The 11,831-nt window shown below is 39.9% G+C and overlaps 1 protein-coding gene across 4 annotated transcripts in view; it reads left to right on the top strand.

The window, feature by feature from the left end:
• The window catches only part of SLC25A26 (solute carrier family 25 member 26), a 172,001-nt gene that overhangs the window by 88,631 nt on the left and 71,539 nt on the right, over nucleotides 1-11,831 (top strand). The window lies entirely within an intron of this gene.

The raw sequence follows: 11,831 nt of genomic DNA, 5'->3' as shown, positions 1-11,831 counted from the left end.
TAAGAAACTCAAAAGATTTTGTCACCAAAAAGTATATCTTGTGATTTATTTTTTATAACACGGTAGTATCACTTGTTAGAGTTCTGAGATTCTTTATTAGCAACTGACAGTTTTCTAGGAACTGAATTTTTACACTTAGAGCTGCCAAAAGCCAAAAGGATTTCTAAGTGATCTCCATCCCATTCCCCTCAAATAATAATGTACACGCTTATTATAGTTTGTTAGTTTCTCATGCCTTTCTTTGGTGTTCTCATGGTTGTGAGAAGTTGGGAGAAGCAGTGTCTAAATTTAGGAGATGGATTTCTTTTCTGTTACTAAGTGCATTGCAGTAATTTAAAGACAACATGAGAACACGTCATTTTTCTCAAATGGATCTGCATATTTTTCTTCTAAGGTGTTTATCTAAGAGTGACATTATGTAATTTAATCAGTGTTATAAATGGAACTCCTGGTTAGGATTTTAAATGGTCATGTTAACAGATACCAAATTTTTTATATTAGGGATTGAAGGACTTTTATTTATTTAATTTTAATTTTTAATCTCCGGGATACATATGTAGGATGTGCAGCTTTGTAACATAGGTAAATATGTGCTATGGTGGTTTGCAGCCCCTATCGACCCATCACCTTGGTATTAAGCCCAGCATGCATTAGCCATCTTTCCTAATGCTCCCTTCCCCCGACCCCACCCTTTGAAAGGCCCCAGGATGTGTTGTTTCCCTCCCTGTGTCCATATGTTCTCATTGTTCACTTACAAGTGAGCGCATATGGTATTTGGTTTTCTGTTCCTGCGTTAGTTTGCTGAGGATAATGGTTTCCAGCACCATCCATGTCCCTGAAAAGGACATGATCTTGTTCCTTTTTATGGCTGGGTAGTGTTCCATGGTATATATGTGCCACACTTTATTTGTCCAGTCTATCATTGATGGGCATTTGGGTTGATTCCTTGTCTTAGCTATTGTGAATAGTGCTGCAGTGAACATACATGTGCATGCATCTTTGTAATATTATGATTTATATTCCTTTGAGCATATACCCTGTAATGGGATTGCTGGGTCAAATGGTATTTCTGGTTCTTGCTCTTTGAGGAATTGCCACCCCATCTTCCACAATGGTTGAACTAATTTACATTTCCATCAACAGTGTAAAAGCATTCCTGTCTCTGCGCAACCTCGCCGGCATCTGTTGTTTCTTTCTTTTTTCCTTTTTCTTTCCTTTTCTTTTCTTTTCTTTTTTTTTTTTTTTTTTTTTTTTTGAGGTGGAGTCTCACTGTGTTGCCTAGGCTGGAGTGCAGTGGCACTAACATGACTCACTTTAACCTGCGCCTGCCAATTTCAAGCAGTTCTCCTGTGTCAGCCTCCCGAGTAGCTGGGACTACAGGTGTGCACCACCATGCCCGGCTAGTTTTTTGTTTAGTAGAGATGGGGTTTCACCATGCTGGCCAGGCTGGTCTCGAACTCCTGACCTCATGATCCACCTGCCTCGGCCTCCCAAAGTGCTGGGATTACAGGCGTAAGCCACTGCACCTGGCCTATTTCTTAACTTTGTAATAATTGCCGTTGTGAATGGCGTGAGACAGTATCTCATTGTGGTTTTGATTTTCATTAATCAGTGATGTTGAGCTTTTTTTCTTATGTTTGTTGGCTGCATGAATGTCTTCTTTTGAGAAGTCTTTTCGTGTCCTTTGTCCACTTTTTAATAGGGTTGTTTTTCTTGTCTGTCTTTTCTTTTTTAATACTTTAAGTTCTGAGGATACATGTGCAGAACGTGCAGGTTTGTTACATAGGTATACATGTGCCGTGGTGGTTTGCTGCACCCATCAACCTGTCATCTAGATTTTAAGCCCCACATGCATTGGGTATTTCTCCTAATGCTATCCATCCCCTTGTTCCTCACCCCCGACAGGTCCCAATGTGAGATGCTCCCCTCTTTGGGTCCATGCGTTCTCATTGTTCACCTCCCACTTATGAGCAAGAACATATGGTGTTTAGTTTTCTGTTCCTGTGTTAGTTTGCTGAGAATGACGGTTTCTGGCTTCATCCATGTCCCTGCAAAGGCCATGAACTCATACTTTTTTATGGTTGCATAGCATTCCATGGTGTGTATGTGCCACATTTTCTTTTTCCAGCCTATCATTGATGGGCATTTGGGTTGGTTCCAAGTCTTCGGTATTGTAAATAGTGCTGCAGTAAACATATGTGTGTGTGTGTGCCTTTATAGTAGAATGTTTTATAATCCTTTGGGTATATACCCAGTAATGGGATTGCTGGGCCAAATGCTATTTCTGGTTCTAGATCCTCCAGGAATTGCCACACTTTCTTCCATAATGGTTGAACTAATTTACACTCCCACCAACAGTGTGAAAGTGTCTATTTCTCCACATCCTCTCCAGGATCTGTTGTTTCTTGACTCTTTAATGATCGTCATTCTGACTGGAGTGAGATGGTATCTCATTGTGGTTTTGATTTGTGTTTCTCTAATGACCAGTGATGAGCTTTTTTTCATTTGTTTGTTGGCCACATAAATGTTTTCTTTTGAGAAATGTCTGTTAATATCCTTTGCTCACTTTCTGATGGGGTCATTTGTTTTTTCTTGTAAATTTATTTAAGTTCCTTGTAGAGTCTGGATATTAACCCTTTGTCAAATGGGTAGATTGCAAAATTTTCTCCCACTCTGTAGGTTGCCTGTTCACTCTGATGATAGTTTCTCTTGCTGTGCAGAAGGTTTTTAGTTTAATTAGATCCCATTTGTCAATTTTGGCTGTTGTTGCCATTGCTTTTGGTGTTTTAATCACGAAGTCTTTGCCCATGCCTATGTCCTGAATGGTATTGCCTAGGTTTTCTTCTATGTTTTTTTATGGTTTTAAGTCTTACATTTAAGTCTTCCATCTTGAGTTAATTTTTGTATAAGGTGTAAGGAAGGGATCCAGTTTCAGTTTTCTGCATATGGCTAGCCAGTTTTCCCAACACCATTTCTTAAATAGGGAATCCTTTCCCCACTGCTTGTTTTTGTCAGGTTTGTCAAAGATCAGATGGTTGTAGATGTGTGGTGTTATTTCTGAGGCATCTGTTCTGTTCCATTGGTTTATGTATCTGTTCTGGTTCCAGTACCCTGCTGTTTTGGGTTGCTGTAGCCTTTAGTATAGTTTGAAGTCAGGTAGCATGATGCCTCTAGCTTTGTTCTTTTTGCTTAGGATTGTCTTGGCTATACGGGTCTTCTTTGGTTCCATATGAAATTTGAAGTTTTTTTCTAATTCTGTGAAGAAAGTCAATGGTAGCTTGATGGGGGTAGCATCCAATCTGTAAATTACTTTGGGCAGTATGGGCATTTTCATGATATTGATTCTTCCTATCCATGAGCATGGAATGTTTTTCCATTTGTTTGGGTCCTCTCTTATTATCTTGAGCAGTAATTTGTAGTTCTCCTTTAAGAGGTCCTTCACATCTCTTGTAGGTTGTATTCCTAGGTATTTTATTCTCTTTGTAGCAGTTGTGAATGGGAGTTCACTCGTGATTTGGCCCTCTGTCTGTTAATGGTATATAGGAATGCTTGTGATTTTTGCTCATTGATTTTGTATCCTGAGACTTTGCTGAAGTTGCTTATTGGCTTAAGGAGATTTGGGGCTGAGATGATGGAGTTTTCAAAATACACAATCATGTCAACTGCAAACAGACAATTTGACTGCCTCTCTTCCTATTTGAACACCCTTTATTTCTTTCTCTTGCCTGATTGCCCTGGCCATAACTTCCAGTACTATGTTGAATAGGAGTGGTGAGAGAGTGCAGCCTTCTGTTGTGCCGATTTTCAAAGTTAATGCTTCTAGCTTTTGCCGATTCAGTATGACACTGGCTATAGGTTTGTCCTAACTATTCCATCAATACCTGGTTTATTGAGTGTTTTTAGCATGAAGGGGTGGTTAGCATGGAGGTGAATTTTATTGAAAGCCTTTTCTGCATCTATTGAGATAATCCTGTGATTTTTATCATTGGTTCTGTTTATGTGATGGATTATGTTTATTGATTTGTATGTGTTGAACCAACCTTGCATCCCAGGGATGAAGCTTGCTTGATCATGGTGGATAAGCTTTTTGATGTGCTGCTGGATTCAGTTTGCCAGAATTTTATTGAGGATTTTCGTGTCCATGTTCATCAGGGATCTTGGCCTGAAATTTTCTTTTTTTGTTGTGTCTCTGTCACGTTTTGGTATCAGGAAGATGCTGACCTCATAAAATGAGTTAGGGAGGAGTCCTTCTTTTTCTTTGGTTTGGAATCGTTTCAGAAGGAATGGCACCTCTGGTAGAATTTGGCAGTGAGCCATCTGGGCTCTTTTTGGTTGGTAGGCTATTAATTACTGCCTCAATTTCAGAACTTGTTATTGGTCTATTCAGGGATTCGACTTCTTCCTGATTTAGTCTTGGGAGGGTGTATGTGTCCAGGAATTTATTCATTCCTTCTAGATTTTCTAGTTCATTTGCATAGAGGTGTTTATAGTATTCTCTTATGGTAGTTTGTATTTTTATGGGCTCAGTGGTGATATCCCCTTTATCATTTTTTATTGTGTCTATTTGATTCTTCTCTCTTTTCTTCATTAGTCTGGCTAGTGGTCTATTTTGTTAATCTTTTCAAAAAACAGCTTCTGGATTCATTGATTTTTTTTTTTTGGAAGGGTTTTTCACGTCTCTGTCTCCTTCAATTCTGCTCTGATCTTAGTTATTTCTTGTTTTCTGCTAGGTTTTGAATTTGTTTGCTCTTACTTCTTGAGTTCTTTTAATTGTGATGTTAGGGTGTCGATTTTAGATCTTTCCCACTTTCTCCTGTCTGCATTTAGTGCTATAAATTTCCCTCTAAATACTGCTTTAAATGTGTCCCAGAGATTCTGGTATGTTGTGTCTTTGTTCTCATTGGTTTCGAAGAGCTTATTTGTTTCTACCTTAATTTCGTTATTTATCTAATAGTCATTCAGGACCAGGTTGTTTCCGTGGAGTTGTGCGGTTTTGAGTGAATTTCTTAATCCTGAGTTGTAATTTGATTGCGCTGTGGTCTGAGAGACTGTTATGATTTCCATTCTTTTGCATTTGCTGAGGAATGTTTTACTTCCAATTATGTGGTCGATTTTAGAATCAGTGCTGTGTGGTGCTGAGAAGAATGTTTATTCTGTTGATTTGGGGTGGAGAGTTCTATAGATGTCTATCAGGTCCCCTCGGTCCAGAGCTGAGTCCAAGTCCTGAATATCCTTGTTAATTTGCTGTCTCATTGATCTAACATTGACAGTGAGGTGTTAAAGTCTCCCACTATTATTGTGTGGAAGTCTAAGTTTCTTTGTAGGTCTCTAAGAACTTGCTTTATGAATCTGGGTGCTCCTGTATTGAGTGCATATATGTTTAGGATAGTTAGCTCTTCTTGTTGAATTGACCCCTTTGCTGTTATGTAATGCCTTTCTTTGTCTTTTTTGATGTTTGTTGGTTTAAAGTCTGTTTTGTCAGAGACAAGGATTGCAACCCCTGCCTTTTTTTGCTTTCCATTTGCTTGGTAAATATTCCTCCATCCCTTTATTTTGAGCCTATTTGTGTCTTTGCATGTGATATGGGCCTCCTGAATACAGCATGCCACTGGGTCTTAACTCTATCCAATTTGCCAGTCTGTGTCTTTTAATTGGGGCATCTAGCCCATTTATATTTAAGGTTAATATTGTTTTGTCTGAATTTGATCTGTCATCATGCTGCTAGCTGTTTATTTCGCACATTAGTTGATGCAGTTTCTTTATGGTGTCAATTGTCTTTACAATTTGGTATGTTTTTGCAGTAGCTGGTACGGGATTTTCCTTTCCATATTTAGCACTTCCTTCAGGAGCTCTTGTAAGGCAGGCCTGGTGGTGACAAAATCTCTCAGCATTTGCTTGTCTGTAAAGGGTTTTATTTCTTCTTTGCTTATGAAGCTTAGTTTGGCTGGATGTGAAATTCTGGGTTGAAAGTTCTTTTCTTTAAGAATGTTGAATATTGGCCTTTACTAACTCTTCTGGCTTGCAGCGTTCCTACAGAGAGATCTGCTGCTAGTCTGATGGGCTTCACCTTGTAGGTAGCCTGACCTTTCTCTCTGGCTGCCCTTAACATTTTTTCCTTCCTTTCAACCTTGGTGAATCTGATGATTATGTGTCTTGGGTTGATCTTCTCGAGGAGTATCTTAGTGGTGTCCTCTGTATTTCCTGAGTTTGAATGTTGGCGTTTCTTGCTAGATTGGAGAAGTTCTCCTGGATAATATTCTCAAGTGTGTTTTCCAACTTGGTTCCATTCTCCCTGTCACTTTCAGGTACACCAGTCAATCATAGGTTTGGTCTTTTCACATAGTCTGATATTTCTTGGAGGCTTTGTTCGTTCCTTTTCATTATTTTTTCTCATATTTTTTCTCATGTCGTCACACTTTATTTCATTAAGTTGATCTTCAATCTCTAATATCCTTTCTTCTGCTTGATCGATTTGGCTATTGATACTTTTGTATGCTTCACGGAGTTCTCATGCTGTATTTTCCAGCTCCATCAGGTCATTTACGTTCTTCTCTAAACTGGTTATTCTAGTTAGCCGTTCCTGTCACCTTTTATCAAGGTTCTTAGATTGCTTTCATTGGGTTAGAGCATGCTCCTTTAGCTCCGAGGAGTTTGTTATTACCCACCTTCTGAATTGTACTTCTGTCAGTTTTCATATTCATTTTCTGTCCAGTTTTGTACCCTTGCTGGTGAGGAGTTGTGATCGTTTGGAGAAGAGGTATTCTGGTTTTTGGAGTTTTCAGCCTTTTTTTGGTGGCTTTTCCTCATCTTGGTGGATTTATCTGCCTTTGATCTTTGATGCTGATGAATTTTAGATAGGTTTTTTGCGTGGGTGTCTTTTTTGTTTATGTTGATGTTATTGCTTTATGTTTGTTAGTTTTCCTTCTAACAGTCAGGCCCCTCTGCTGCAGGTCTGCTGGAGTTTGCTGGACGTCCATTTCAGACCCTGTGTGCCTGGGTATCACCAGCAGAGGCTGCAGAACAGCAAAGCTTGCTGCCTGCTCTTTCCTCTGGAAGCTTCGTCCCAGTGGTGCACATGCCAGATGCCAGCTGGAGCTCTTTTTTGTGAGGTGTCTGTTGAACCCTCCTGGGAGGTGTCTCCCCATCAGGAAGCATGGGGTTCAGGGACCCACTTGAGGAGGCAGTGTGTCCCTTAGCAGAGCTCAAGTGCTGTGCTGGGAGATCCACTCCTCTCTTCAGAGCTGGCAGACAGGAACAGTTAAGTCTGCTGAAGCTGTGCCCACAGCTGCCCCTTCCCCCAGGTGCCCTGTCTTATGGAGATGGGAGTTTTATCTGTAAGCACCTGACTGGGGCTGCTGCCTTTCTATCAGAGATGCCCTGCTCAGTGAGGCAGTCTAGGGTATGGTGGCTTTGCAGTGGGTTCCGCCCAGCCCGAACTTCGCCGCAGCTTTGTTTACACTGTGAGGGGGAAAACCACCTACTCAAGCCTCAGTAATGGTGGATGCTCTTCCCCCAACCAAACTCAATCACCCCAGGTCGACTTCAGACTGCTTTGCTGTCAGCAAGAATTTCAAGCCAGTGGATCTTAGCTTGCTGGGCTATGTGGGGTGGGACCTGCTGGGCAAGATCACTTGGCTTCCTGGCTTCAGCCCCCTTTCCATGGGAGTAAACAGTTCTGTCTCACTGGGGTTCCAGGTGTCACTGGGGTACCAACAGCAACAACAAAAAAAACTCCTGCACTTAGCTCTGCCCAAACAGCCACCCGGTTTTGTGCTTGAAACCCAGGACCCTGATGGTGCAGGCACTAGAGGGAATCTCCTCGTCTGTGGGTTGCGAAGACTATGGGAAAAGCATAGTATCTGGACTGTAATGCACCATTCCTCATGACACAGTCCCTCAAGGCTTCCCTTGTTTAGGGGAGGGAGTTCCGTGGCTGCTAGTGCTTCTCGGGTGAGGCAACACCCCACCCTGTGTCTGCTTGCCCACTGTGGGCTGCACCCACTGTCTAACCAGTCCCATTGAGATGAACCAGGTACCTCAATTGGAAATGCAGAAATCGCCTGCTTTCTGTTTTGGCCTTGCTGGGAGCTACATACTGGAGCTGTTCCTATTCAGCCATCTTGCCAGATCTCCCTGTTTGTTTGTTCGTTTGTTTTTCATGTAAATATAAGTTCCTTGTAGACTCTGGATACTAGACCTTTGTCAGATGGATAGATTGCAAAAATTTTCTTCCACTCTGTAGGTTGCCTGTTGGGTTTGATGATAGTTTCTTTTGCTGTGCAGAAGCTCTTTAGTTTAATTAGATCCCATTTATCAATTTTTGCTTTTGTTACTATTGCTTTTGGCGATTTTGTCATGAAACTTTTGCCTGTGCCTGTGTCCTCAATGGTATTGCCTAGATTTTCTTCTAGAGTTTTTATGGTTTTGGGTTTTACAGTTAAGTCTTTGATCCGTCTTGAGTTAATTTTTATAGAAGGAAGGGGTCTAGTTTCAGTTTTCTGTATATGGCTTGCCAGTTCTCCCAGCACCATTTATTAAATAGGGAATCCTTTCCCCATTGCTTGTTTTTGTCAGGTTTCTCAAAGATCATATCGTTGTAGATGTGCCATCTTATTTCAGAGTTCTTTATTCTGTTCCATTGGTTTATGTGTCTGTTTTTATAGCAGTGCTATGCTGTTTGGGTTATTGTAGCCTTGCGGTTTATTTTGAAGTCCAGTAGCATGTTGCCTCCAGCTTTGTTCTTTTTGCTTAGGATTGTCTTGGCTATATGAGCTCTTTTTTCATTCCATATGAATTTTAAAATAGTTTCTTCTGATTCTTTGAAAAATGTTAATGGTAGTTTAATGGGAATAGCATTGAATCTATAAATTACTTAGGGTGGTCTGGCCATTTTTGCGATACTGATTCTTCCTATCCATGAACATGGAATGTTTATCCATTTGTTTGTGTCCTCTCTGATTTCCTTGTGCAGTGGTTTGTAGTTCTCCTTGAAGAGATCCTTCATGTCCCTTCTTAGCTGTATTCTTAGTTATTTTTTTCTCTTTGTGGCAATTGTGAATGGGAGTTCATTCATGATTTGGCTCTCTGCTTGCCTGTAGTTCATGTATAGGAATGCTTGTGACTTTTGCATGATGGTTTTGTATCCTGAGACTTTGCTGAAATTGCTTAAAGGCTTAAGAAGCTTGTGGGCTGAGACAATGGGGCTTTCTAGATAGAGTATCATGTCGTCTGCAAACAGAGACAATTTGACTTCCTCTCGTCCTGTTTGAATACTTCATTTCTTTCTCTTGCCTGATTGTCCTGGCCAGAACTTCCAATACTATGTTGAATAGGAGTGGTGAGAGAGGGCATCCTTCTCCTGTGCTGGTTTTCAAAGGGAATGCTTCCAGCTTTTGCCCATTCAGTATGATACTGGCTGTGGGTTTGTCCTATATAGCTCTTATTATTTTGAAGTATGATCCATCAATACCTAGTTTATTGAGACATAACATGAAAGGATGTTGAGTTTTATTGAAGGCCTTTTCTGTGTCTATTGAGATAATCCTGTGGTTTTTGTTTTTGGATCTGTTTATGTGATGAATTATGTTTATTGATTTGCATATGTTGAACCAGCCATGCATCCTGGGGATGAAGCCGACTTGATCTTGGTGGATAAGCTTTTTGATGTGCTGCTGTATTCGGTGTGCCTGTATTTTATTGAGAATTTTTGCATTGATGTTCATCAAGGATATTGGACTGAAGTTTTCTTTTCTTTTTTTTGTTGTTGTTGTATGTCTGCCAGGTTTTGGTATCAGGATGATGCTGGCCTCATAGAATGAATTAGGGAGGATCGCCTCCTTTTCAGTTGTTTGGAATACTTTTAGAAGAAAGAGTATCAGCTCCTCTTTATATTTCTGGTAGAATTCAGCTGTAAAACCATCTGGTTCTGGCCTTTTTTTTTTTTTTTTGGTTATTTATTACTGCCTCAATTTCAGAACAGATTATTGGTCTAGTCAGGGATTCACATTCCTTTTGGTTCATTCTTGGGAGGGTTTATGTGTCCAGGAATATATCCATTTCTTAAAGATTTTCAAGTTTGTTTGCATTGAGGTGTTTATAGTATTCTCTGATCGTTGTTTGTATTTCTGTGAGGTCACTGGTGATATCCCCTTTATCATTTTTTTATTGTGTCTATTTTATTCTTTCTTTTCTTCTTTGTTAGTCTACCTAGCAGTCTATTTTTAATAATTTTTTTTAAAAAACTAGCTCCTGGATTCTTTGATTTTTTTTTTTTTGAGGGGTTTTTCATGTTTATCTCCTTCAGTTCTGCTCTGATCTTGGTTATTTCTTGTCTTCTGCTAGCTTTGGGGTTTGTTTACTCTCGGTTCTCTAGTTCTTTTAGTTGTGATGTTAGGGTGTCAGTTTGAGATCTTTTTAAGTTTTTGATGTAGGCATTTATTGCTATAAATTTCCCTCATAACGCTGCTAATCTGTGTCCCAGAGATTCTGGTATGTTGTTTCTTTGTTCTTATTGATTTCAAATAACTTCTTGATTTCTGCCTTAATTTCATCATTTAGCCAGTAGTCTCAGAAGGAGGTTGTTCAATTTCCATATAGTTTTGTGGTTTTGAGTGGGTTTCTTCATCTTAAGTTCTAATTTGACTGCATTGTTGTCTAAGAGACTGTTTGTTATGATTTCAGTTATTTTGCATTTGCTGACGAGTGATTTTCTTCCAATTGTGCGATCAATTTTAGAGTGCCATGTAGCACCAAGAAGAATGCATATTCTCTTGTTTTTGGGGAGAGAGTTCTGTAGGTATCTATCACGTCCACTTGATCCAGAGCTGAGTTCAAGTCCTGAATATCTTTGTTAATTTTCTGTCTCAGTGGTCTATCCTTGATAGTATGGTATTAAAGTCTCCCACTATAATTGTGTGGGAGTCTAAATCTCTTTGTAGGTATCTAAGAACTTGTTTTATGAATCTAGGTGCTCCTGTATTGGGTCCATATGTATTTAGGATAGTTAGCTCTTCTTATTGATTTGACCCCTTTACCATCATGTAATGCCCTTCTTTGTCTTTTTTGATGTTTGTTGGTTTAAAGTCTGTTTTGTCAGAGACTAGGATTGTAATGCCTGCTTTTTTCTGTTTTCCATTTGCTTGGTAAATTTTCCTCCATCCTTTTTTTTGAGCTTCTGTGTGTCTTTGCATGTGAGATGGGTCTCTTGAATACAGCACACCAATGGATCTTGACTCTTTATCCAGTTTGCCATTCTGTGCCTTTTAATTGGGAGCATTTGCCCATTTACGTTTAAGGTTACTATTGTTATGTGTGAATTTGATCCTGTCATCATGATGCTGGCTGATTATTTTGCAGACTTGTTTATGTAGTTGCTTCATAATGTCACTGGCCTGTGTACTTCCATGTGGTTTCCTAGTGGTTGGTAATGGTTTTTACTTTCCATATTTAGTGCTTCCTTCAGGAACTCTTGCAAGGCAGGCTTGGTGCTGATGAATTCCGTCAGCATTTGCTTGTCTGGAAAAGATTTTATTTCTCCTTTGCTTATGAGGCTTACCTTGGCCAGATATGAAATTTTAGGTTGGAAATTCTTATGTTTAAGCATGTTGAATATCAGCCCCTAATGTCTTCCGGCTTTAGGGTTTCTGCTGAGAGGTCTGCTGTTAGTCTGATGGGCCTCCCTGTAGAGGTGACCTGGCCTTTCTCTCTGGCTGCCGTTAACATTTTTTTTTCTTCATTTCATCCTTGGAGAATCTGATGATTATGTATCTTGGGGTTGATACTCTCATGGAGTATCTTCCTGGGGTTCTCTGGATTTCCTGAATTTGAATGTT

Source organism: Symphalangus syndactylus, chromosome 21 (genome assembly GCF_028878055.3).
Source record: "Symphalangus syndactylus isolate Jambi chromosome 21, NHGRI_mSymSyn1-v2.1_pri, whole genome shotgun sequence".
Lineage (NCBI taxonomy): Eukaryota > Metazoa > Chordata > Mammalia > Primates > Hylobatidae > Symphalangus > Symphalangus syndactylus.
Note: the sequence above shows the minus strand (reverse complement) of the source record. Positions and strands in the feature narration are given on the sequence as shown.